Below are 26549 nucleotides of genomic sequence, written 5' to 3' on the forward strand. Positions count from 1 at the left end.
TCTTTAGGAGGCCAAGGTCAGTGGATTTTTTGAGCTTAGGAGTTTGAGACCAGCCTGGGCAACATGGTAAAACCTTTACTTTACAGAAAATACAAATATTAGCCAGATATGGAGACATGAGCTAGTATTCCCAGCTACTCCAGAGGCTGAAGTGGGAGGATCACTTGAACCCAGGTAGTGGAGGTTGCAGCAAGCCAGGATCGTGCCACTGCACTCCAGCCTAAACAAAAGAGTGAGACTCTGTCTCAAAAAAAAAAAAAGTAATAGAAAAATTTAGAAATTAAAAATTCATGTAAATAAATGAATTCATTTAATCTGAGCTCTGTACAGATAAATTACTAATGTGTTCTGCTAGTAAAATGATTTCTAACTCATGTGTACAATATTTTATGGTGCTATTCAAAGAGCACATGACTCCCAGGAGCCCATCACATGAACATGTTTGAAATGTTTTAAAAGCAAATTCTACTGCTGCATAGGAAATGGGGTTAATTGGGATAACCAAAGGCAATGGCAGCAGTAGGTGGCTATTGCAGTGATAGAAGCAGATGATGAGAGCCAGAACCAAGATGGATGGGAAAAAAAGGAGTGAGCTAAAAAATGTTTAGGAAGCAAATGAAAGATGTTAGTGTCCAGTTGGGCATGGATGGTGAGAAAGAAGGAGCTTCAGGAATGAGTCCAGCATTGTCTAGATGGGTAGGTAGCTAGAGGTGCTATTAATCAGAGGAGAGCAGGGCTGGGTTGGTGGAAGAAGGGTTACAGAGCTGTTTTGAATATGTTGAGGGTGACTTGAGAAGGCTGCTGAGCTCCCAGAAGGAGCAGTCTGGTTGTTGGTTGGAATGTTCAATACACATGGGTGTATTGCCTGGACACAAGGGTGACCTCATTTAAAGGATGATACCACAAAGGACATTAGCTAGTCCAGAAAGAGTGAGGAAAGAGAGGAGAGAACAAGATGAAGCAGGAATCCTGGGGAAGATCAAGATTTAAGTGTTAGCGAGGCAAGAGGAACTAGGGAAGGATATTGAGAGAGAATCTTCAAAGAGAGAGAAAATATCAATAAGCTGCCATGTTGTAAGAGCCACAAGTCACATTTCAGTTCAGAGGGGGCAACGATCACCTCTGAAGTTCCAGAGAGACAAGCCAGACTATAGCTTTTCAGTACTGTTGATTTGATTGATTTTATTAGCTTATTAGTTTGACAATAAGATAACAAGAGGGATCTGAGGGCAGGAATTGTGAACTTGGGTGCATGGCAATAAATGAGATTAACGGGGCAGTAGTAAGAAGTATAGGGGACTGTGACAAGCTAAAAAGCATGTTTACCTAAGAAGGCACCATCATCAACTCTCATTGACTGTTGCCAAGCAGGAACATGGGCACAGTGATCAGAACATCTGAATTTTCAAGAAAAGTCAGAGATCTGGATTTTCATATGAAATCTTACAATTCTTTATCTTAGCAATATTTTCAAAAACTTTCATACTCTGCGAGGTCTGAATTAAACACATCTTTGGGCACGGTGGCTTACGCCTGTAATCCCAGCACTTTGGGAGGCTGAGATGGGCGGATCATAAGGTCAAGAGATCGAGACCATCCTGGCCAACATGGTGAAGCCCCATCTTTACTAAAAAATACAAAAATTAGCTGGGTGTGGTAGTGTGCACCTGTAGTCCCAGCTACTCAGGAGGCTGAGGTGGGAGAATTGCTTGAACCCAGGAGGTGGAGATTGCAGTGAGCCAAGGTTGCACCACTGCACTCCAGCCTGGTGCCTGGTGACAGAGCAAGACTCTGTCTCAAAGAAAAATAAAATAAACACGTCTCTGAACTGCCAGTTTGAAATCTCTGCCTTTGTCAATGTCCTTAGCATGGTGGGGGCTGAGCCAGTGGCAGCAGGCCAGGAAGTGATTGGGCAATGAGGAAATGAAGACCATGAGCATAGATCACTTCTTTAGGAAGGGTGGGTAAAAGAAAGGAGAAGGCAAGCAGGAGAACTAAGGAGGCAGACAAGGTCAGGGAGGGTGTCTTGGGTAGGAAGAGCTGTTTCTAGGCTGAGAGAAAGAGGGTGGAGAGAGGGAAGTTGAAGATCTTGGTGAAGAAAGACTAGTTGATGAAATAAGGATCTGAAGGAGTCAAGGGGTTGGAAGAAAGGATGTTGATGAATTTTGTGCCTGGAGGCCTTTACTTTCTTGGTGAAGTGGGGTAGGAGATGAATCAAGAATCTTGAAGAGAGGAGCAAAGGTTAGGGACAGCCTCGAGGGACACAGGAAGGGTGCTGACAAGGATGCATGGAAGGTTGCTACACTTGGGACCTGCTGAGGGGAAACCCTTACAGTGCAGCTCATGGGCCTGGGTATGGGTGTTGGTGTGAGGGGTTAAGCACCTGTTACCTTCCAAGCCCTGTGTCAGGCATTTCATTCTCTTACCTGATGTATTCCTCCCAGCAATCATGCTCACTCAACTGAGTTCACTCATGAATAAGTGGCAGCCTCGAGAGTCACATCCTTTTCTAGCTGGATTGGAAGTCCATTTGATTCCACCACACCACCACTCCGTGCTGCTGTCCCCACCCCAGAACCCTGAGGCCTCAGATGCAACTGCAGAGGAGTTTGGGCCAGTGAATTCTTGTCTGGGCATTTCCTGGCTAGTTTGATTGGTAAGTCAAGGGGAAAGAATGGAGGATGTGATGAAGAAAGGATTGGAGATCCATGAAGCAATAAGTTAGGACAGAGGAATGATGAACTGAGGAAACAGGCTGGAGGAAGAGAAGACCTGATGAGGCCTAGGAGATAGTGAATGAGAGATTGCATCAGGGCAGGGCAGTGGGGTTGGTGAGGAAGGACTACATTCCTGAAAATTTTCAATATGAGTGTGAAGATGAGGGAAAGGGAGGTGAGATAAGGATGATTCCAGGGTGTCTAGCCTGTGCAGTGGAGTGGGCAGGGATGCCTTCAGTCACAACATTAGTTACCACTTTGATGTCATGCCATCTCTCTGTCCCTTGCTCACTGTGCTGGACCACACTCACCAGCATGTTTCCACCACAGGTTGTCTAGAACATGCAGAGCACTCTTCCTCCAGATCTGCAGAAGTGGCTCATTCTCATATTCAAGTCACAGCTCCAGTGTCCCCTCCTCAGAGAGTCCTTTTGTGACCATGCCATCTACTATAGCTCCCCTGGTCATTTTGTTTATTATAGACAACTTATTGAAATGGTAATTTATGGATTTGTTGACTTGTTTATTATTTGTCTTTTGTCCCTAGAGCATATGCTCAAGAGAGCAAGGACATATAGGTCTTTTTCATAGCTTTATTTTCCAATACCTAGAATAATGCTTGGCATACAGTAGGCATTCACTCAAGAGAGAAAGAGAGAGATAAATGAAGAAAAGGAAGGAAGAAAAGAAAGAAAAAGAGAAAGAACACAGGTGATGTGTGTTTGGGAGAGGGATGCTGAGTTTTGAGGTGCCTGGAAGACACTCAGGAGGTGACTTCCAATGGGAAGTTGGAAAGCCGGCTGAGGGCTCAGGAAATGGACTGCCACGTTTCCCAGGAAGAAAGCGGGCCCACATGGTACAAGGGTGCAAGCTGTCCTTTTGCATGGCTGACTGCCTCTTCAAGACCAGTGTTGGGAGTCAGCTGGTTTTGGGGCCCCATGGGAAGAAGAACCCTTCGGGTGGTAAGCTGAAGTTGGGTCAGCGTGCTCCTCACTTCTCCTTCAATTCTCTTCCTGGTTCTTGCTGCTGCCCTGGCTTTGACCATTTCACATCATTCTTCACTGCCAGATACAAGACCCTGGATCTGAATGCAGACTAAATCTTTTCATCTCTTTTATCTTAAAGAGTGTCTCACCCACCTCTGATTGATGGTGACAGGAGTCCAGCTTCACCCAGGAGCTGGACTTAGGTTTACTGAATTAGAAAATACTTTCCCCTTGTGCTTGGTTCCTACTCCATTTCTGTTGGCCTTGTGGCCCTCCTGCCTTGCACAGGACACTCAGCAGACCATGCTGTCCTTCTTTTGCAGGGTCCCCAGCTGCTCAGCAGCTCCAGGACATCCTGGGGGAGGAAGATGAGGCTCCCAACCCCACCCTCTTCACAGAGATGGACACTCTGCAGCATGACGGAAACCAGATGGAGTGGAAGGAGTCAGCCAGGTGAGGCGGGGACCCACAAGGGAGGCGGGCAGTTCAGTCTTGCACAGCTTGGGCTGGCCTGATCCTCCTGGTGGGAAGCTATACCTTGTACCTTGAGAGCTTCCTAGTCCACAAAGACCCTCCCACCTGCCTTTCTTAGTGTCCAGAATTAAGGAGCAAACAGAACCTTATGACTTTGTCTTTATCCTCAAAAAAATTAAAGTTCAAGTGGGAAGATAGAATAGTCACCCATGAAACTCTGAGAGTAATACAAGGGCATATACCATTGTCCCTCCGTATCCACAGGGCATTGGTTCCAGGAGCCCCTGCTAATGGCAAAGTTCATACATATTCAAGTCTCCCAGTAGGCCCTGTGGAACTGTCCATATGAAAACTTGGCCCATATATGCAGGTTTTGCATCCCATAAATACTGTATTTTTTACCCCATTTGTTGAAAAACATCTGTGTATAAGTAGACCCATGCAGTTCAAAACCCATGTTGTTCAGGGGTCAACTGCATTCTTGTTGTTGTTACTGTTGCTGTTTTGCCAGAAACAGGGTCTCATTCTGTCACCCAGGCTTCAGTGCAGTAGGGTAATCATAGCTCATTGCACACAGGCTCGAACTCCTGGGCTCAAGCAATCCTCCCACTTCAACCTCCCAAGTAGCTTGGACTTCAGGCAAGCTACTTGGATAGCAAACCAAGGTGAAGGGGAGCAACTTTGCCCAGGTCTGTCTCTGCATGGGGGCCACCATGACACCCTGAGCCTGACAGCTGCCCCCAACATACCACTGCATCCAACTAATTATTTTTATTTTTTGTAGTGATGAAGTCTCACTTTGTTACCCAGGATGTTCTTTAATATGAAGTGGTTTAAGCTAAATGCTGTAGAAGGGAAGTACGAAGCAGGCTGGGGTAGACAGTGAGGGCTTTCTGGAGGAAGGAGAAGGTGCGCCAGACATATTGAGTCTGAACGGTGGGAAAAATCCAGATGGTGAGGGCTAGTGGGCCACCAAAGAAAAGGGATCTGGCAGAGTTTGGGGCTGCAGAGTTGGAGCCATGGAGGAAAGCATGGGGAGCAGAGAGTGCTCCATATATAGGGAGAGCAGAAGCTGGAGGGGAACCGCACAGAGAAGTCACAGGAGCCAAGGGAGGGGCAGGGTAAGAGTGGTTGGCACTGCTCATATCCCTAATGCCTGGGACAGAGGGGCCTTGGGACTGAATTGAATTGTTCAGCATTGCCCAATGCTCCCAAAAGCCCAAGGGGAAGGAAGGCTGTGGTAAGAGGCAGCAGGAGGGACCTTCGGACAGTAAGACAGACTATGCCAATGTTTCCCTACCTTCTTTACATGATGCCACTCTGCCCCCAGGAGAAAAAATTTAATCTTATTTAAATCAATTTTATTAAATTAAAATTTAATCTCTTTCATTAGAAGTAAGGAATAAGGCCGGGCACGGTGGCTCACACCTATAATCCCAGCACTTTGGGAGGCCGAGGCGGGTGGATCATGAGGTCAAGAGATCGAGACCATCCTGGTCAGCAAGGTGAAACCCTGTCTCTACTAAAAAATACAAAAATTAGCTGGGCATGGTGGCACGCACCTGTAGTCCCAGCTACTTGGGAGGCTGAGGCAGGATAATTGCTTGAACCCAGGAGGCGGAGGTTGCGGTGAGCCGAGATCCTGCCATTGCACTCCAGCCTGGGTAACAAGAGCTAAACTCCGTCTCAAAAAAAAAAAAAAAGAGAGAAATAAGGAACAAGGGCCAGGCACAGTGGCTCATACCTGCAATCCCAACACTTTGAGAGGCCAAGGCAGGCAGATTGCTTGAGCCCAGGAGTTCAAGACCAGTCTGGGCAACATAGAAGAACTTTGTCTCTACAAAAAATTTTTTAAAAAAATTAACTAGGTGTGGTGGTGCACACCTGTAGTCTCAGCTACTGGAAAAGCTGAGGTGGGAGGATCACCTGAGCCAGGGAAAGTTTAGGCTGCAGTGAACCATAATTGTGCCGTTGCACTCCAACCTGGGCAGCAGAGTGAGACTCTGTCTCAAAAAATAAAGGAATAAGATTTGTTAGGTCTGGTGTAGCTGTAGAGTACCACAAACCATTGTAATATCTAAAATATTTTCACTCCCCCAAGAACCAATTATGCCCAAATTGAGAGTGCATGGACTCAACTTTGCCCAGGTCTGTCTCTGCATGGTGGTCACCATGACACCCTGAGCCTGACAGCTGCCCCAACCATGGCCTAGGCTCTTCCCTCACTCACCTCCCCTAACGAGCCTGGGTAGTGCTGTGCAGAGCCAGAAGGCACAGGTTTGGACACCCCCAGGTTTTCCCCACTCCATGTATCCTGCAGGGGTATCTGGAAGAAAGGCCAGTGGGTGAACTAGCAAATAAATCCCTGTAGGCCTCAGGGAGGACCGAATTCCCAGCCCTACAGCTGGGTTCGGTCCCTGTGTGGAAGTCATTGAATCTTTTCCTATGAGCCCATTCTTTGAATGCTTACTGTGCTGATCGTTCCACAGGCTTGCCCCCTGCAAGTTGCACAGTGACCCTGAGTGGGCAGAACTTTCATTATCCCTGTTTTATAGAGAGGAAACTGAGGTGAAGGGGAGCAAGTAGCTTGCCAGGGGTCAAAGCATGTGGGTGGCTGAATCTGGATTACAGTTCAGGCCTGTCTGACTCCCCACTTGTGGGCTAATGGACTTTGTCTTCCCTTCCTCATTTTCTCAGCCTTTTCTCTTTCAGTCTCTAACTGCCAGTGACTATTTTGACTTCTAGGGGAGGACATAGGTCTGGATGCAATTCTGTTAGGGTCGGAGATACATGGGGATAACTGCAGAGCCCAGGATGCCTATCCAAGATTGACGGGGAAGGAGGACATTTCAAATGACAAGGACCCACCCTGGGTTATTATGTCTTAACACCTCTGAGGGGCCAGGGCCTGAAGCCACTGCCTACCCTGAATGAGGGCCTCACCTGCCCAGGGTAGGCAAATAGACAGGAGGAAAGCTGGGCAGGGCCTTCTCAGAGGCCCAGAAGGGAGAGGGTGTCTTCTCCACACCCTGGACAGGGTCTACATCCAGGACCCCTACCAGTGGTTGCTAGGACCAGACCCTCCACGAGGGCCTATCACACACACCTGTGGAGCCCTTGCCAAGAAAGCTTTATGGCCTCCAGAGACCTGACTGTCACCAAAGGCAAAACACATTGTCTCTGTCTCTATTCTCTTAGCATGTGGATCCACAAAGACCTCTGCACTACAGACCCTGTGATGGAACTGAGAAACTGTAGATGAGGATGTTTCTAGAAGGAGGCTTCTCCTAAAATATAAATGAGGAACCGGCACAAGTTCCTTGTGACTGGACTATAGACCAAGAGGCTGGGAATGGCAGGGCTGATGATGATGTGGGTTCTATGCCAGCCATGTTGTAGTGTTTGGTGGTAGTGTCTAGCAGTTACCGTCTGCAACGTGGTGGGTTTCCCTGCAAAGCAGACTTTCTGAAGATGGCATCTGAGGAGGTCCTGGAAGAAAGGCCATCAGGACCTTAGGATAACATGGCTGCAACCAGCAGTGAGAAGAAAGCAATGACTAGAAGTTAGGAAAGTGGCTGAACCCAATTCTAGGCAGATCCCAGAGAGGAGTAGCTTGAAGGCCAGTTTGGGGACAGGAAAATGTGGGAGGAGAGATTTCCTGACTTCTGCTCTACCCTCTTCTACTCTCTATAGCTAACCTCATCTGATTTCCAGATAACTGTCCAAGGTATGACCAGCAAGCCCCTAGTGAAGTCAGAAGAGGGGTCTGACCATTGGCCAAGAAGCCCACCATGGCCTGGACAGTTTTGCTGGGTCCTTCTCCAGGCAAACTGCAAGTTTAGAGGTGCTTGGGTCAGAGCCATTTGAGGCCTGTCACTCCCACAAAAAACCCAGAAACCAATTTCCTCAGTTGACAGGCTAGTGGTTCCACTCAGGGAAGCAAGAGATCTCAGACATTTAGAGGAATCTAAGAATCAGCAAATCATAAAAGGTTCTGGGCCTCCTTGGAATAACAGGAGAAAATGATGGGGAGTAGGATACAGCCCCTAACACAGACACTCAAGCTCCGAGAGCATTATGGGTCCCGCAATACCCATGTCAAAGGGAATCAAGGAGGGAACCCTTTAATAAAAGTATTTAATTTGCTGCAGGGAGTGTTTACTTTATTGAGTTAGGAGAGTAACAGAGTGAAAATCTCAAATCCACAAGGAATTTTTCCAGTCGGTGCTTTGTCGGGAGTTATTAGTTTGGGGGATGTTTCAGGCCCTTGTAGGAGTCACTCCTGGAGGGATTTAAATGGCTTTTTGAGCTCTGCTGAGCCTTGCACCATGCACATAATGGGGACTGTGTGTGCGGCATCATTTCTAATGTGATCAATGCTGGTAGGTCAGGCTGTTAATAAGATAGATTTTTATTAACTCTGTCTCTGACATTCCCATGAGGGAAATGCAGCTGGCTGTTTGCTGATAATGACCTTGCCTGAAGGGAGGGCTAGATCAGGTTGGGTGGGGGCGACCATCTGACTGTGAGCAAACTATTTACCCAGAATTCCATCCTCTCTCATGCCCAACTCTGCCTGACTGCAAGTGGAGAGGTGGGAAGGAGAATGACCTGGCTTGGAACCTACCCAAGTATGGAGGGCTCCTTCTGGTTACTCAGAAATAACCAGAGCTTAGCGCCTCCCAAGAACTGTGAAAGCAAATTCCAAATCCAAGCTGCTTTGGGTCTCAGAGCAGACCACAAACACAAACTTGCCAGAAGATTCTTAAGAGATACATGCTTTGAGAACATTCTTGCAATGACCAGGAAGGGGCAGGAAGTGGGGCAGGAGAAGTGGGTCAGTTTGTTGGGTCAAACCAGATCAGTACATTTTTGAAAGCCCAGAATAGTTCTATGCACATAGGCAGGGATGCTTTCTCACTCCATACAGGATGGAGAAAGCTGAACTTTCTGTGTCAACCCTGAACTCACCCTCATTGAGATCCTGTATAGACCAGGTGCAGTGGCTCATGCTTGTAATCCCAGCATTTTGGGAGGCCAAGGTGGATGGATCATCGGAGGTCAGGAGTTCAAGACCAACCTGGCCAATATGGTGAAACCCTGTCTGTATTAAAAATACAAAAAAATTAGCTGGGCATGGTGGCAGGTGCCCGTAATCCCAGCTACTCAGGAGGCTGAGGCAGGAGAATTGCTTGAACCTGGGAGGCAGAGGTTGGAGTGAGCCAAGATAGCGCCATTGCACTCCAGCCTGAGCAACAAGAGTGAAACTCTGTCTTTAAAAAAAAGCCTATATAATGTCCTCTTAGCATCATTTCCCATCTTAATGTGTGGCAGTAGGCATCCCCAGCCCTTTGTCTCACACCCATCTGGAATCAAGCTTTTGCTGGAGCCAGAGCTGCCTGCTTAATTTAAAGGGGAGTAGGAAGCTGAGAGCTCCCAGTGCAGAAATCAACAAAGTTTGTTCATTCATTCAATTAACATTTATTATCTGCAAGCCCTGAGCCTGCTAGAGATATAAAAATGGAACATGGCAAATGCTGCCCCTGCTCTCTTGGGCTCTCAGTCTCATTGGACACAGAGGCAAATAAGGGGGCATTTGGTAATGGGGGCACTGTGAAAGCAGAGCATAGGGGCATCTAATCCAGACAGGAGGGGTCCAGGAAGGCTTCCAGGAGGAAGAGATGTTCATATTGAGACCTGAAGCATGGGTCAGAGTTAGCCAGGAGAGGGTAGGGAAATGGAAAGAAGTCCCTGGAGCAGGGCAAACAGACACATAGAGGAAGAGGCATAAGTTCTCTGTGGCTGGACTATAGACCAAGAGGCTGGGAATGGCAGGGCTGGTGATGCAGGTTCTATGCCAGCCATGTTGTAGTGTTTGAACTTGGTGCTGAGAGCTTCAGAGGACCACTGAAGGGTTCTAGGTGGGAAAAGGACAGAATCATGTGTATGCTTGAGAGAGATCATCTGGGTTTGGTGTGGAGAATGGATAAAAGCGGGCAAGACATGGCCAGTTAGGAGGCTGGTCCAAGGGAGAGATGCTGGCATTGGCAATAAAGAGAAGGGTGGACTTGAGACAAAATGTAAAAGGTAGAATTGATAGGACTTGATAACAGATGACATGTGGGGGCAGATAGTCAGGGAGACTCCCAGATTTCCAGCCTGAGCTAGTGGATGCCTCATGGTAGCAGCTTAGGAAACACAAATGTAGTAGTAGTTTTGTTACATTTGGGTATTTTTTGTTTTGTGTTGGGGGTAGTTGATAATGAATTCCACTTTGGATACGTTCTATTTGAGGAGAAACTCCAAGTGGAGATGTCCAGAGGCCATCATGCAGCCACCATGTCTGGAGTTCAGTAGAGAAGCATAAATTTGTGAGGCATCAGAATCTACATGGAAATCAAGCCCACAGAAAAGGATAAAGTTGCCTTTGGGTCTGTGAAGTGAGAAGAGAGCCCAGACAGAGTCCCCAGGAGCTTCAGTGTTTACAGGATGGGCAGAGGAAGAGGAACCCACAGAGGAGACTCAGAAGGGGCAACCAGGAGGTTAGGAGGGGAATGGAAGGAGGGCTTCATTCTGGAAACAAAGGGCAGAGAGATAGTCAAGATGGACCCGCTTCTGCAGGATGGGCATCACAGTCTGGGGAGGGGTAGGGTAGAAGCTAGAAGGCAGTAAGTTGAGAAGAGTCAAAAGTAAAAAACTGGGTTCACTTGGCAGTTGTTCCAAGATGCTTGTCTGTGAATGACAGGAGTGAAAGAAGCCTCTTAAGGGAAACATAGGCCAAGGGAGATCCTTTTGTTTTTGAAGGTCAGCAAAATCAGAACATACTGTAGGCTTACAAAAAGGGGCCGGGGAAAGAGAATGATTTAAAGGGAAAAGCAGTTCAAGGAGGCTGCTGGATGGAGCAAGGTGGCCCTGGGCGCAGGTGGAGAGGCTCCTAGCAGGGAGTTGAGAGAATTCCAGGCCGGTCTCTGGTTTGAGGAGACAGGTGGGGTGGAAAAGCAATTGTAGGAGCTGTGGATGGCTGGTATACATGAGCCAGCCAAGCAGCTCAGGCCTAGAAGCCATCACTCTCCTGTTTTATTGCAGTGGAGTCACACATGGAAATTTGTGGTCAGATGAAGGTTGTTAAGGTTGTTTGACTTCCACCTTCTGCTGATCTACCATTCTGAATAATGATACTCTTTGTCTTTATCAAGCTGCTTTTATGTACAGTATCTAACTTGGTCCTTCTCTCTCTCAACACTAGTCCAACACTGATACTTGAGGCTTATGTTGGCCAAGTAGGAAAAGGGATTTTTATATGAATCAGAACCTGGATCAAGCCCCAGATAAAAGGCTCCCTGAAGCCTCAGAGGCCCTGGGTTCCAACCAGTGCTCTCATGACTGGCAGTGTAAACACAGAATGGGGGCTATGCTAGGGGTTTTCATCCCTCAGGGACTTAGGATAACTTACAGTTAGCACAGCCCAGGGTGGGGCTGCATGAGAGACCATCAAAGTCCTGCAGTTGGACTGGGGAAGCACAAGTTCACACTCATGGGGACAGCCAGGCAGTAATTAAAGGCCATCACATGGTTGACCCAGGATAGAACGATCAGATTAGTTGGTCAGTGAGTGTGATTGGAAGGCTAATTAAGTGGCGAGAGATGGCAGGGGCTTGAGCACTCAGGGAGCTCTTCCCAGATAGGGCAAAACTGGCTGGCAGCTCCTTAGAACCCTTGGAGGTGGTCTGCAGGAGCAAATACCTCCCCCACCCAAGTCATCCCTGGATAGCTCGCTCAGTTGCAGCTGTCAGGAGGGGAATAACTCCACCATTAACCACCTTCATGTCAAAACCCCTACTTGATTTACCTAGTCATATATATATATTTATATACACAAGTATATATTTAAACTTTTTATTATGAAAACTTTTAAACATCAAAAGTAGAGAGAATGGTCCCCATCACCGAGCTTCATGAAAGATTCATATTTATCTATTTTCAACACTTTTTGTGTGTGCTTTTAGGGATTTTTTTGTCAGACTCCAGAGGTGCCAATGGAAGAGTCCTGCCTAAAAATCCTTTGGCAACAGTACTTTCTGTTTTGAGATAGGGTCCCACTCAGTTGCCCATCCTGGAGTGCAGTGGTGTGATCTCAGCTCACTGCAACCTCCATTTCCTGAGTTCAAGTGATTCTCCTGCCTCAGCCTCCTGAGTTGCTGGGATTACAGGTACCTGCCACCACACTGGCTAATTTTTGTATTTTTGATAGAGACAGGGTCTCACCATGTTGGTCAGACTGGTCTCAAACTCCTGACCACAGGTGCTCCACCCACCTCAGCCTCCTAAAGTGCCAGGATTACAGGTGTGAGCCACTGCCTCCAGCCAGCAACAGTACTTTATGCTAGAGTCAAGAGCCCCCACCCAGCATGTCGACCTCTGGCTCCCATAACCTAATCTTAAGTGAGCTCTTGGGACCTGTGTGCAATGCCCAAGGGGAGAGAAATGCCAGTTTCAGAAGCCCACTCAGGCTAACTCTTACAAATGGAGGGAGCATCACTGGGACACTGGAGTGACTTCATGGTCCCCAGGGGCATGATCTCTCAAGGGCTGGGCCTGGGAAGCTGGCTTGTCCTCTCTCTCTCTCTCTCTCTGCTTCTGGTCTCTGCTTCTCTTAGGGCATCTTCTTTGCAACCAGCTTCTTCTGCTTCTCCCTGCCTGTGGCCAATCCTAAGCTTCCATGTTTACATTCACCCTACTCGAGGGACCATCCCACAGCAGGTGGCTGTCTCCCAATCCCAATTCCAAATTCTTCATGGAGAATCTGATCTGTCCAACTTTGATTGTTCTATCACTGGGACCCAGCTCAGAGGACTGAGGAGGTATGGGGAGGCCTTGCTACATCCTGGAGAGCACATCCCCATGGAATACAGGCAGAGCAGACACCCCAAATATGTCTTTCATACATTGATAGTAATGAACTTCCTTAATGTAAGCAATCCTTTGGCCATGGTTCTGCCTCTAATACCCACCAGAACTTTCAGAATTCTTCAAGTTGCCTATGAGAGTATAGGTAGTGCGATTTTACAAACTCATCCTCCTCTTGGAGAAGAGAGAGACCACTCCCTATCTTTGTCCATGGAGATCTGCCGATGTCACTGCAGCACTACATCAATCCCTAGAGCAGTGGAAAGGTGGAAGCTCTAGCCTCTGAGTCTAGGAGAACTTTGGAAAGGTTGTTTTACCCACACCTCTCTTCTTTCATTTCAAAAACAGTTGAGAAGATGTTGTGTTAGGTCCTGCGGGAGAATTAAAATGAGTAAATTATGAATCTGTTTTCTTTTTTTTTTTTTTTTTGAGACGGAGTCTCACTCTGTTGCCCAGGCTGGAGCGCAGTGTCACAATCCTAGCTCACTGCAACCTCCGCCTCCCAGGTTCAAGCAATTCTCTCCTTCAGCCTCCTGAGTAGCTGTGATTACAGGTGCCCACCACCACACCCAGCTAATTTTTTTTGTATTTTTAGTAGAGACAGGGTTTCACTGTCTTGGCCAGGCTTGTCTTGAACTCCTGACCTCGCGATCCACCTGCCTTGGCCTCCCAAAGTGCTGGGATTACAGGTGTGAGCCACCATGCTCGGCCTGAAGCTGTTCTTCAAATGCTTATGATCTAGTACAGGTATCAGTAAATGTGTTCTGTTAAGGGCCAGACAGAAAATATTTTAGGCTTTTTGTGCACAAATGATCTCTTTCCCTGCCCTTTTATTTTCCCTCCTCTCTCCCACTCTTTTTCTCCTCTTCCTTTTTCTCCCTTTCTCTGCTCCTTTGTCTCCTCTGCCTTTTCTTTCTCCTTCTTTTTTTTTTGAGACGGAGTTTCGCTCTTGTTACCCAGGCTGGAGTGCAATGACACGATCTCGGCTCACCACAACCTCCACCTCCTGGGTTCAGGCAATTCTCCTGCCTCAGCCTCCTGAGTAGCTGGGCTTACAGGCATGCACCACCGTGTCCAGCTGATTTTTTGTATTTTTAGTAGAGACGGGGTTTCACCATTTTGACCAGGATGGTCTCGATCTCTTGACCTCGTGATCCACCCACCTCAGCCTCCCAAAGTGCTGGGATTACAGGCATGAGCCACTGTGCCCGGCCTCTTTCTCCTTCTTTACAACTCTTTAAATATATAGAAACCATGTTTAGCTAGCTTGCCAACAAAAACAGGCTGTGGGGTGCTTGGAGCCTATGAGGCATATTTCAACCCCAATCTGGTATAAAGCAGGCATATGCTTATACACACAGGTAACTAAAACCTAGGTGGATGTACAGAGACAAAGTGGTGGGAACACAGGCTATATAGTCTAAAGACGTCCCTTCAAACCCTGTCTCTTATAAGCTACATGACCTTGGGCAGGCTCCTTATCCTGTAAGGATCTCAGTCTCATCACCTGTACAATGAGAATAGTCACAGATGTACCTCATGAGATAGATTTAAGGATTAAATGAGATAATACATGTTAAGTGCTTAGCATAGTGCCTGGCACATAGAAAGTACTCAGTAAGCTTTAGCTGTTGTAGTGATTAGGAAGTGTTCTGTGATAAATGATTTAAAAAAACATGTAATGAGAGTCAGAGGAAGGAGAGGTCTCCTCAACTGGGCCCCTTGGGAAGACATTGTCATGGGAGAGGTGGGCTTTGAGCTTGGCCCAGAATAGCAGAGGTGAGGAGAGGGCCTAGGTGAGGAGAAGGCCTCTCCTGGGAGCCACTGAAAGGAGGTACCAGCAGACTCTGAGGGAGGCAGACAAGTCTGTAGATGACAGTCCCATAGGACAATTACAGGGACTTCTGCATACACAGTCAGGTGGCCCTCAGAGAGATTTTGGCTTCAGAAGCCTCTCTCTCTGAAGGAGCCTGTTCAGAATTTGCCAGTAACTTTGTCTGATAGCATTCACTTAACTGTGAGCTCCCCTTCAACTCTGAATGTAAGGACATGATGTGCAGGAGGATGGACCCTTTACCAAATGCATGAGCTTGGGAGCAGAGGCCACCCCCATTCTGTTCACAAGAGCTCCCTGGAATGCCACACCTCTCTCCCATCACCACTAGCTGTGCCACTGCAGTTCAACACTGTCTGGGAAGGAGTGGTTCTCCTGTAATGCCCAAACTGCACTGCATCACCAAAGGTCCTCAGCAGAGGTTCCTAGGCCAGCAAAAGGAAAGACTTTCATTCAGAGGTAGTCAGTCAACCATGGGAGGAAGTGGGGTTCATTACAGAACAATCTAAGATAGAAGGCCTCATCTATCTGGTCCCAGTCCCAGGCATATCTCATCTGTAGATATGAAAGATTCCAGGCCTCTCATCCTGAGTCTAAAAACCCTGGAATAACTTAGCTAATGATTAACTCATTCTGATTCTATATTCAGCAATTTTTTGGTGATAATTTGGCTTATCCTGTATATGTGCCCATACGGAGAGAATGCAAAGGCTAGAGGATGAGTGTAACTAACTCCTATAACTATTGTAAATCTCATTGTAAATTAAATAAATTGGCCTTCAGGTTTATGCATCAGCCTTCATGATCTGGGTTAGCATTAGACAGTGTCACTGAACCTAATCATCTTTGGGACACAAAAAGATATAATGTCTGAGCCTGGACTGGGGTGGGTGCCCCAAGAGGCCTGTGAGGCCTTTCTGGTACTCATCAGCCCCTTCTGGTACCTTCTGAACTTCTCCATATGTGGGCTGACCCTTGACCCATGCCTACCATAATCTTTCAAATTCACTGCCAAATTTGGTTTATAAACATATATACTGGATGCAAAGTCTTAATCAGTTGCAGAAAAAACTTGTACTATCTCACATACATATTTTCATGAATGTGATTTTATGTAGCATGAATTCAACAAATAAATTGTAAGAATGGGCCAAAATTTGCTTAGGTGTTCCCCCTATTTTTTTGAGGTGAATTCTTGCTCTGTTGCCCAGGCTATAGTGTAGTGGCACGATCTTGGCTCACTGCAACCTCCACCTCCTGGGCTGAAGTGATTCTCCTTCCTCAGCCACCTGAGTAGCTGGGATTAAAGGCACATGCAACCACACCCAGCTAATCTTTGTATTTTTAGTAGAGAAGGGTTTTCACCATGTTGATCAGGCTGGTCTCAAAACTGACCTCAAGGGATCTGCCCACCTCAGCTTCCCAAAGTGTTCACAGGTGTGAGCCACCAGTTCCAGCCTCAGGTGTTCCCCTTTTGAAAAACCTTCCTCCCACAGATCATTTCTTGGTGACTCTGTCAAAGACAGATGCACGGGAGCATCTGATGATTCCTCAGACATCTCTAGGAAAATTCGTAATGGGCTTGTAAGTGAATTAATACTGGTCTTCAGTTTCTGTTGGAAAATTCAGTGTCCTGATATGACTCATATGAAGTTAAAAAGCTTTGCTGGATAATGAAGAAAAACTTAACATTTCTTACTTTTAAGAAATAAATTTGTTAGAGTCACAAAATGTATTACAGACAGGCCTTAGGCAGAAAGCACAAACATGTCTTGATGCTTTGTAACTAATACACAGAAGTCAAGCTTTTGGGTAATGGGGTGGCATGGGAGAGTTACAGAATAAAGTCAGTGAGGCCACATAGAATCACCACAGTGTGAATATATACTTTACAGATTTTAGCTGAGTAAACTTAACTTTATGTAAGAAATGAATTCACACAAATATAATTCTTAAAACAAATGTTTAGAGGCAAGGTAGCCTTAGCATTAAAGGTTGCATACAATGGAAGATTACACTTTTAAAAACATCTTTAAAATTAGAATGTCCTAAGGGGGATTTTGCAAACAAATGAACCAGGATACAATTTAATTATGACGATATTCAAAATAAGTATAGGTAGAAAGAAGCTTCTCTTCAATCACAATGTTTTTATATATATCCTCCAGATTTATTCTTATCTAAACACACAATAATGGGCAGCCTGTTGTTTTATCATCTCAAAGATCTGTGTCTTCCTTTTAAAAAATATTGACATCTTGTCTCAAGAGTTCTGATAAATTTAAAACAAAAAAATACCCACAAAAATATTGACATCTGATTCTCAGTCCCCTGAGATTCTGATGTAATTAGTCTGAGATTCAGCCTGGGTTTTAGAATTTGTAAAACACTCCCAGATGATCCTAATGCAGCTGTTGGAAACTGCTGATACTTACCCTGCCCCAGCAAGATCAGTGGGAGTTAATTTACGTTTCCATCTGAGGAGAGAACTAGAATTCAGGTCTCTTGGTTTTCAGCCCTTTCTAGATCCTCCTTGAAGGAGAACCTCCTCTTCTCCCATCCTGTGGTTTGAGCATTGGAAGCCTTGGCTGCACCTGGTAGCTAGCCCCATCATGCTTTCTCCTGCTCTTGTTATTAATTGAACAGCAGTGTCCTCTAATCATATCTCTGACCAAGTTACTAGGCACAGAAAAGGCCTCAGTTCTGGCACTGCTTTGTGTGACAGAGAGTTGCTTTCTGTGACATGTGACATTTTGAGGTTCCTTTTAGCTCCATTCCAGTCAGGAGGGGGGCACCTGGCACCTACCCTGGCATGCACAGAATTGGGAGTCTACACTCAGGCTTATGCAAAATCCCTAAAAGTTAAAGCTTTGCTGGATAATGAAGGAGAACGTGGAGATTTTCTTTCCACTTGACCTGCTTCTCCAACTCTAATTTCTACTTTTTGAAGCCAACCACAGTATCAAGTTAACTTTGCAATGAGTCATTTGGGATTACACATGAACCTTTTTATCAGGCTTCCACAAGTTTTTAAACCTGGCTTTGTCCAGAGGCTTTTTACAGAGGCCATTCCTTTTTTCATTCTGGAAAATGTTTGATTGTGGAAAATTCAAATTTATACAAAAGTAGTATGTAGTGTAATGAACCCTCACATGCCCATCACCCAGATTCAACAGTTACCAGCTAACTCATAGCAAATCTTGTTTCTCTGTCCCCCACCTACTACCCCAGACACACACATTAGATCATGTTGACACAAATCCCAGACACCACATCATTCTATCTATAAAATATAAGGCCTCTTTCTTTCTTTTTAAAGATAGGGTCTTGCTCTGTCACTTAAGCTTCAATGCAGTGGTGCAATCACAGCTCACTGCAGCCTCAAACTCCAGGACTTAATCCTCCTACCTCAGCCTCCTGAGTAGCTGGGACTACAGGCATATGCCACCACACCTGGTTAATTATTTTATTTTTTGTATAATGGAGTCTTGCTTTGTTTCCCAGGCAGGTCTCCAGCAATCCTTCCACCTCAGCTCCCGCTTGCAGTGTCTTGGCATCTGGAGATAATCACTTAGTCCCTTGAGAGTTGTTTTAATGAAATGTTTACTGAGCTCTAGCAAATGTTCAGCTGAGTGCTCTGCCAGGATTTGGATTCCGATAATTTTGTTTCTTCATACAGAGAAGCACAGCTAAGTAAAAGAGAGCTTCTGCTATGTAAACCTTACATGCAGCTCTGGCAAGCAAGTCCCACGAGCCCCTGGCCGACCAAGCACCCCTAAGGAAATGTTTATCACTGTTGAATTAGAGCTTGAAACTAACCAAAAGGAGGTGACAGGTTGGTTTGAAAACAGTCTACGTTGCCAGGCTTCTCACAGCTTACTCCTTATTTCTTTGCCTTTTACTTACCATTCTTGGGGAAAAAAATAATGCAAACACTGAAGTATCTCTTCTTCTTTTTTTTTTTTTTTTACCCTGAAACTAAATTGAATTGGTTTGGAACGTGATGATTTTCTCTGCTTCATAAAAACCCAAAGCTATCATTTTGATCCACAAATTTCTGTTTGAATCAAATGCTGCCCAGCCTGCTAGGTAACCCCCTCCAGGTTTCTCCCTATTTGGTCCACAGGGAGCTCATGGTGTTGGAAGGGCCTGCAGTTGATCTGGCCGTTATTGCACACTGCAGCCTGACCTCCTCCTGCACTGCTGTCCTTCCTGTTTCTGTAGCTTCTTGTGAACTGAGCTGCATCATAAAGCAAACCAAGAAGCGGCTCCGGAAGGCCATTGGCACGCTCAGAAAGGCCACCCACAGAGCAGTTTCACCTCCAGCTCTCAGGCATGAACCTCGACGTGGCTAAAAAGCCTCCCAGAACATCTGAATGCCAGGCAGAGTCCTGTGGAGTGGGCCAGGGTCACATAGAAAATCAATGTGGTGAGTGGCCTGGGACATTCTTGCTAACAGCACAGCCTTGGGCTCCATAAATACTCAGGGTACCTGAAAGCAAGTCTGGCCCATCCTCCCTTCTCAGTGCTCACTTTAGAGGACACTCTGGGCAGCCCTTCTCTTTAGTAACTATGGTGTTTGTGTCTGTTGTCCCTGCTAAGCCCAGAGCTCCCTGGGGAGAGACTGATTTTGTTCACCTCTGTCCTCAGTGCCTGGCATAATATCTGGCTTGTGGTGGGCACTAAAATGTTTGCTGGCTTGAGGAACAGGAGAGAAATGGCAAGGTGAGGAGACGTTGCCCTTTACAGGTTTGAGGTATGGTGTTCTTCCCCGGCTGGGGCCAGACTGCAGGGGTAAGGCATCCTGGAGCCTTCACCACACTCTGTCATCACAGCTTCTCTTATGGCCTCCCTCTGGCTTGACCAATGATGGTAATGAACAAACTCCTGTCCATAGTTTTGTGCAGAGGCAAAGCTAGGGGGCTGCTTGGCTGCCCTGTAAGACCCCAGAGCCTCAGCCCAGGGCTCCTAATAGTGTCAGTCCATTGTATGGGTTGTGTTGGTGGTATGTGTTTCAGAATTAAATTTGAGACCTGGCACTTGAGTAGTATCAACTCTGTCTCTCTGATAAAGCTAGCAAGAGGATCCAGGACACAAGATTCTAGGATGGTCAGTTTAGAGATTTATTTGTCACAAGAGACTCTTCTGGGTCATTATGGGAGACTTTACCTGAAAAGTCTTAGATGGGGAAAATTGGGGTCTCACTTTATAGTAATAATAATAGTGACTTATTAAGTTCTTATCTGTCACAAACATAACACTAAGCCTCATGTCTGCATTATCTCATTTAATCCTAACAGTAACCTTCCCAGGTAGGTATTATTCCTTCCATTTAACAACTGAAGCTCAGAGGGCTAAGTTCTCTTGCTCAAGATCACATTGATGGTTTGATTCCAAAGCCTGTGCTCTGGTCCCAAGTAGAGTGAATTTCAGCAACTAGAATTATCCAGGATAAACTGATGTCTTTTTCCAAAGTATCAGTAGAATCATGGGGCCTAAGCAATGAAGCTTAGCTAAGGAGTAAGAATTTGTGTTTCTAAGTAAGCAAAGCTGAATCCAGGGGCACTTGTTACGGAGAATTGTCAGCCCACAGCTCAAATTTGTTGCTTTGCCAAAACTTAGTGAAAATCAAGTGCAAAACCAAGTGTAACTGTCTACAGGGGGCTGGTTTCCAGATAGTCTTGACTTTAACTCCAGCTGATTCTCTCTTAAAAAGAAGCAAAGGGAGAAAAAAGTAAAAACAGCCCAGCTGGTTGATCTGTTCTCATTTAAAATTCTGAGTTCCGGTTCCCATACTAAAATAGTGGTGAGAGTTGGCTGTTGCTGCCCTACTTTCCAGGATGAGTTGCAGAAACTGTCAAGGCCATCCTGGCCTCTCAGGGTTACACTTCACCCCTCCCCCATCTGCTATCCTGTTAAGGTGAGGCCTTGTGGACTGGCCAGGGAGTCTTTGTGGCCAGTTAATAAGTCAGGAAAACTTAGTGTCAAGGGCCCCATGGACTGGCTCCCAGTGAGGGTATCACTAATACTACCAGGGTATGTTCCTGGGGAGTAAAGACCCAAGGATAAGGAGCAGGAGTTACTTAATGAGGCTGCATGACCATGACAGCCTATGAAAGACACTCAGTAGAGGGTTTGGGTAGCTGTTGTGGTGTGGGAATGTGTCTGTGAGATGCTTGTCATACTAAATTAGATTTGATTTGTTTCTAGGGGAGGTGATGTGTCTTGTCTCAAGAGCTCCCTTTAATGCTGGATGAATTTTGTAGCCCTCATGGCATCAAATCTGGTCCAGGTCTGACAGCAATGTTGAAGATTTTACCATGTAGAGAAAATAGCTCAAGGAGTTACCCGTGACACTCCTTCTTGCTGCTGAGGGAGGAAGTGGGTATAAAGAAGCATCAGATGTGTTAATTAGAAAGGCTTTTTATCCAGCAGGCAGCATGTGGCAGGGGAAAGGCTCTGTGTGTGTGTGTGTGTGTGTGTGTGTGTGTGTGTGTCTTCTATTCCTGGTCTATTTGATGATGTTAGGACTTCATAACAACCAGGCTTCCTGATGTTTTCTGAGCTCTGGATGGTACAGATGGCGGAGACAAGCCTAGGATGTTCTTTTTAGAAATTATTTTCAGTATCTGCAGAAAAAAGCTCCAAAAAATTGAGTCACTTCCATCTCTCCTGGAAGATGAAAAAGGTAAACATAAACCATTAACATAATGATTAACATTATGTTAATGTTTTATGTTTATCTTTTTAAATATTTTAAATTTAGTTTTCAATTACAAAAGCAGTGCATATTTCAAATGGCACAGAAATGTATATAGCAAAGATGGAAGTTCTCTCCACAGCTCCCTAATCCCATTCCCCAGCAGTAATCACTGTTATAGTTTGCTGTGTTATTTTTCCACAACTGTTTCTATGCACATATAAAAAGGAAATTTTATATATTCATTCAGTAAACATTTATTGAGCACCTTATGTGCCAGGTGCTATTCTAGATACCAGGAATCTAGCAATGAAGAAACAAGCAAACATCTCAGCCCTCACACAGTTTACAATTTTAGAGGAAGAAGGTAGAAAACTAACCAATAAACAAGGAAAGATATTACTATCATGTAGCAGAGGGCAATGGGGATATGGAGAGCAGGCCTCCAGGGAAGTGGATAGGAAAGTGCCAGGGCAAGGTGAGGGGTGAGGGGTGAGGAGCATACTCCCCCAAAGTGTGGACTGTGATCAGGGAAGGCCTCATTGCAAAGGGTCTTTTGGGCAGAGATGCAAAGGACAGGAGGAAGCAAGCTGTGGAGATATCTGGGGGAAGAGAATTTTAGGCAAAGAGAACAACAAATAGGAAAACCCCAAGGTACTGGAAGGAAGGCCAGAAGGATGAGAGCTGAGAGAGGAAGGGAGGGAGAGCAAAGGCAGAGCAGCAGCAGAGGGAACTTGAAACCAGTGAGGACCCTGGCCTGGAATCTGGAGGACTTTGAGCAGAAGAGTAACTGATGTGGTTTCAAAAGATAACTTTGGCTATTGTGTTGAAAATAGACTGTAAGTTTATGTATGAATAAACACATTAAAAAAAAAATAGGCTGGATGCAGTGTCTCACATCTGTAATCCCAGCACTTTGGGAAGCCAAGGTGGGAGAATCCCTTCAGGCCAGAAGTTCAATACTAGTTTGGGCAATATAGTGAGATCCTGTCTCTACAAAAAATGTATTTTTTGTAGAGACAGGGTCTCACTATGTTGGTTGGTAGCACCTGTAGTCCCAGCTACTTGGGAATCTAAGGTGGGAGGATCATTTGAGCCCAGGAGTTCGAGGCTGCAGTGAGCTATGTTTGTGTCACTGTACTGCAGCCTGGGTGGCAGACCAAGAACCTGTTTTAACAAAATAAAAAATATCAATACAATTTGAATAGTGCTATGTGCTATTTTTGCTATTTTTAACTGTAGTGTAGATCAAGGGCATCTCTCTAACATGATAGAGGAGCAACCTCATTTCTTTTACAGCTTCCCAGTCTGTATTTGTTTGAAGACACCAGTATTTATTAGCCCTACCCCTAGTGGTGAACGTAGAAGTTATTGCTAATTTTTCTATTGCAAATAGTGCTCAGTAATATCATTCTTTTTACAAATGGCCAATATTCTGAAGGATACACTTGTACAAGTACAATGGCTGACTTAGAACATGCATATTTAAAACTTTAATAGATACTACCAAATTACTTTCCCAAAAGATCATACCAATGCATATTGCTTCCAACAGTGAACTGGAGTGTTTATTGCCCCACATCTTTGCTAACATAGATATAAATTTTAAAGTCCCAATTTACACCAGAAAAAAATAATCACTTCTGATTAATTGTAGATTTTCTTTCGTATTGTTATTTTGTAAAGTCTCATTAATTTGCCATTTGGGGACTTTAGGGACAGCCTGCTCTGCAAGTGACCTTTGTACCATCTGTGATCAATTTTAGCAAGATGGCAGAAAAAAAAAGATTATATTCTCCAAGGAACAAATTTCTTAAGCTCTATAGTACTTCATAAAGTTCTTCATGTCTAAAGAAAATTAACTAAGACATGGACATCTAGCTATTGTATTTTCATAATACCAGCTAAAAGATGAATTAAGAAATACATTGGATAGTGTGTGTGTATGTGTGTGTGTGCATGTGTGTGGGTGTGTGTGTATACACTATATTTGGTTGTTTTTAAAACTTGCTGAGATTTTTGGAAGAAACAATCCAGACAACTGGCAAACTGGGAAGTATTTTAGTGCCTGGGTTCTTGAGAGACTAGGAACATTTAATTCCATTTGTAACAGTTTACTGCTGTTCCTCTTCAGCAACTGAGAAAAATTAATTCAACTGGTACTAATCGAGTACCATTCTGTCCACTCTGTGCTTGGGATGAAGCAATAAGAACATAATCAAAGGGCCTGGTCTGCTACAAAGTTCACATTGTAACAGAGGGAAACAGAAATTTAAAAGTAAAGCGATAAATTCAAAAGCATAAGTGCTATGAAGAGAATAAGGCAGAGAGGATTGGAGGGAGGATTGCTCTCCATATGGTGGCCAGGGAAGACTCTTGGAGCAAGTGGTCAAGCACTAAGGCCCAAGTGAGGGGAAGCAGCTGGCATGTGATACACTCATGGTGGTGCCTGGGGGTTGTGGGGGAGCCCCCTCATCAGGGAGGATCAGTAAATGCAAAGGGCCTAGGGCAGGAAGGAGCTGGGCATTTTCTTCTTTTTAAAAAGTATTATTATTCTATTTTTTAGAGATGGGGTTTTGCTATGTTCCTCAGGCTGGTCTTGAACTCCTGGGTTCAAGTAATCCTCCCACCTCAGCCTCCGAGTAGCTGGGATTATAGACGTGAGTCTCTGCACCTGGCTCAGATATTCTATTCTGAATTCTTTCAAAATTGATAAATTATTTGGAAATGATCAGGCAGAGATTTCCTTTTTTGTTTAAACTGAGGAAAATAAACTGTATTAGGAATATAGACCAGTGTTAGACCAATATTTAGCACACAGACTGAATAGGAAATTCTTTTAATTTAGTAAAATATTGACATGTATAGAACACTTACACTGTGTTTAGCCCTGTGCTGAGCACTTCACCTGTATCATCTCATCTAATCCTCATCCCGAGTCTGTATTAACTCATCCCTTTTTACACGTAAAAAACAGACACAGGATGATAAGCATTTTCCACAATGTCACCCAACAAGTAAGTGTGGCAGAGGCAGGATTCAAATACAGATCTGACTTAAGTCTGTGTTCTTTTTTTTTTTTGAAGACAGACTCTTGTTCTTGTCACCCAGGCTGGAGTGTAGTGGCGCCATCCCAGCTCACTCCAACCTCTGCCTTCCAGGTTCAAGTGATTCTCCTGCCTCAGCTGGAATTACAGGTGCTTGCCATCATGCCTGGCTAATTTTTGTATTTTTAGTAGAAACACAGTTTCACCATGTTGGCCAGGGCTGGTCTTGAACTCCTGATCTCAAGTGATCCACACACCTTGGCCTCCAAAAGTACTGGGATTACAGGTGTGAGCCACTGCACCCAACCACAAATCTATATTCTTAATTCTCAATTTGAGTGCCCTCACCTCTCCTGGGTACAGCCTGTGCCCTGGGACCATCTTACTCAAGCTGTACTCATATGCATAGCCCTCCATGTACCAGCTCTGTGGGGGACGCTGAGGAAGCCTAGGTAAATAAGACACCATCATGAAGTCACACAACCCTCCAGGGAAGGGTCAGAGATGCCTTCCCCAAAGAGAAAGCCTATGCTGAGTTTTGAAGGATGCACAGATAATGGCTCAGTGGGGAGGAGTACTCAGCCTGAGGAACAGCCTTGGGAAATGAGGAAGAGCAAGGTGTGCACAGGCCATTATTGACATGTCAATGTCACTGAACCTGGAGTGCCAGGTAGGATGTGGTGGGCAACTAGGCTAATGGAAGAGTATGACCAACTCATGGAGACCTTGGATATGCTGCTAAGGAGCCTCAACTCTATCTCTAGGTAACACGTTGCCACTGGAGGATTTACTTGGGAAGTGTCCAGGTCATATGTGTATTCCAGAAAAATCTCTCTGACTATACTGGAGGAACCAGAATTAGAGGCAGAAAGACCAATCTGGGGGCTTTTCAATGTGTTGCCTGAGAGATTTTTTTTGGGGGGCTGGGGGGAGTGAGTTTTGCTCTATCATCCAGGCTGGAGTGCAGTGGTGCAATCATGGCTCACTGCAACCTCTGCCTCCTGGGTTCAAGCAATTATCCTGACTCAGTCTCCCAAGTAGCTGGGACTACAGGTGCATGCCATCACAGCCTATGAGATATTGAGAACATAAAGATGCTAGATGGAGTAGAGAAACAGCAATTGGTTGGAGAAAATAAGAGGAAAAATGAGCAGCATTTGGGGATGACATGGATTGGGGACTGAGAAGAGGAAAGAAGGGACTGAGCTCAGAGAATTCTGATGTGGCCTCTGATCCTGGCACTTGCTTCCCATACATCCCTCATCTTACCCTGCCCTGTTTGATATGCAGGAGACACTGAGAAAAAGCCAGGGGGTTGGTTGAATGATGAGATGAATGTGATCACTGTGGAAGAAATAATCAGAAGAGATTTATAGGAGAAGCAAGAAAAAAAAAATAGGCTTTGAGCGAGCATGAGAAAGGATGAAAAAGATACAGAAAAGGAGGCTAAAGCATGAATATTGAGTCAGAGAAAGTGAGAGGATTGCAGAAAGTCAAGGCAAGGAGGTTTTTGAGCCAGGGAGTGAAGCAATCAGAAAAAGACTTCAGAGAGGCTCATCAGTGGTAGAAAGGAAAGAGCGGTGGCCAGGAGGGACAGAAAGCCAGGGCAATGTTGGAAGGTATTGCAGCAATCCAAATAAGAGACGGTGAGGATCTAAGGGACATCGTCCCATGGGGATGAAGAACAGGGGATAGAGAGAAGGGACACAGCTGTAGGATGCTGCCGCTGAGTGAAGGGGCAGTGGGGAGAGAAGCCAGGGAGAGCTGTGGTTTGGATCCTTGGTGACTGGGAGGATATAGATGCCTGTATAAGAGGAGTAAAGCCAGAGGTCAGGGAGAGAAGTGCTCCCCATGAGCAATGAAATTTCTAGGCAGAGGTGTCCA

General features: G+C 45.4%; 1 pseudogene; it reads left to right on the forward strand.

The window, feature by feature from the left end:
* The first annotated feature begins 3570 nt into the window (after window positions 1-3570).
* Window positions 3571-26549, forward strand: part of LOC105707580 (interleukin-17 receptor A-like) — a 51083-nt pseudogene continuing 28104 nt past the window's right edge.

This window comes from Aotus nancymaae, unplaced genomic scaffold (assembly GCF_030222135.1).
Source record: "Aotus nancymaae isolate 86718 unplaced genomic scaffold, 86718_ANA_hifiasm-v0.15.2.pri h1tg000008l, whole genome shotgun sequence".
NCBI classification, from domain to species: Eukaryota; Metazoa; Chordata; class Mammalia; order Primates; family Aotidae; genus Aotus; species Aotus nancymaae.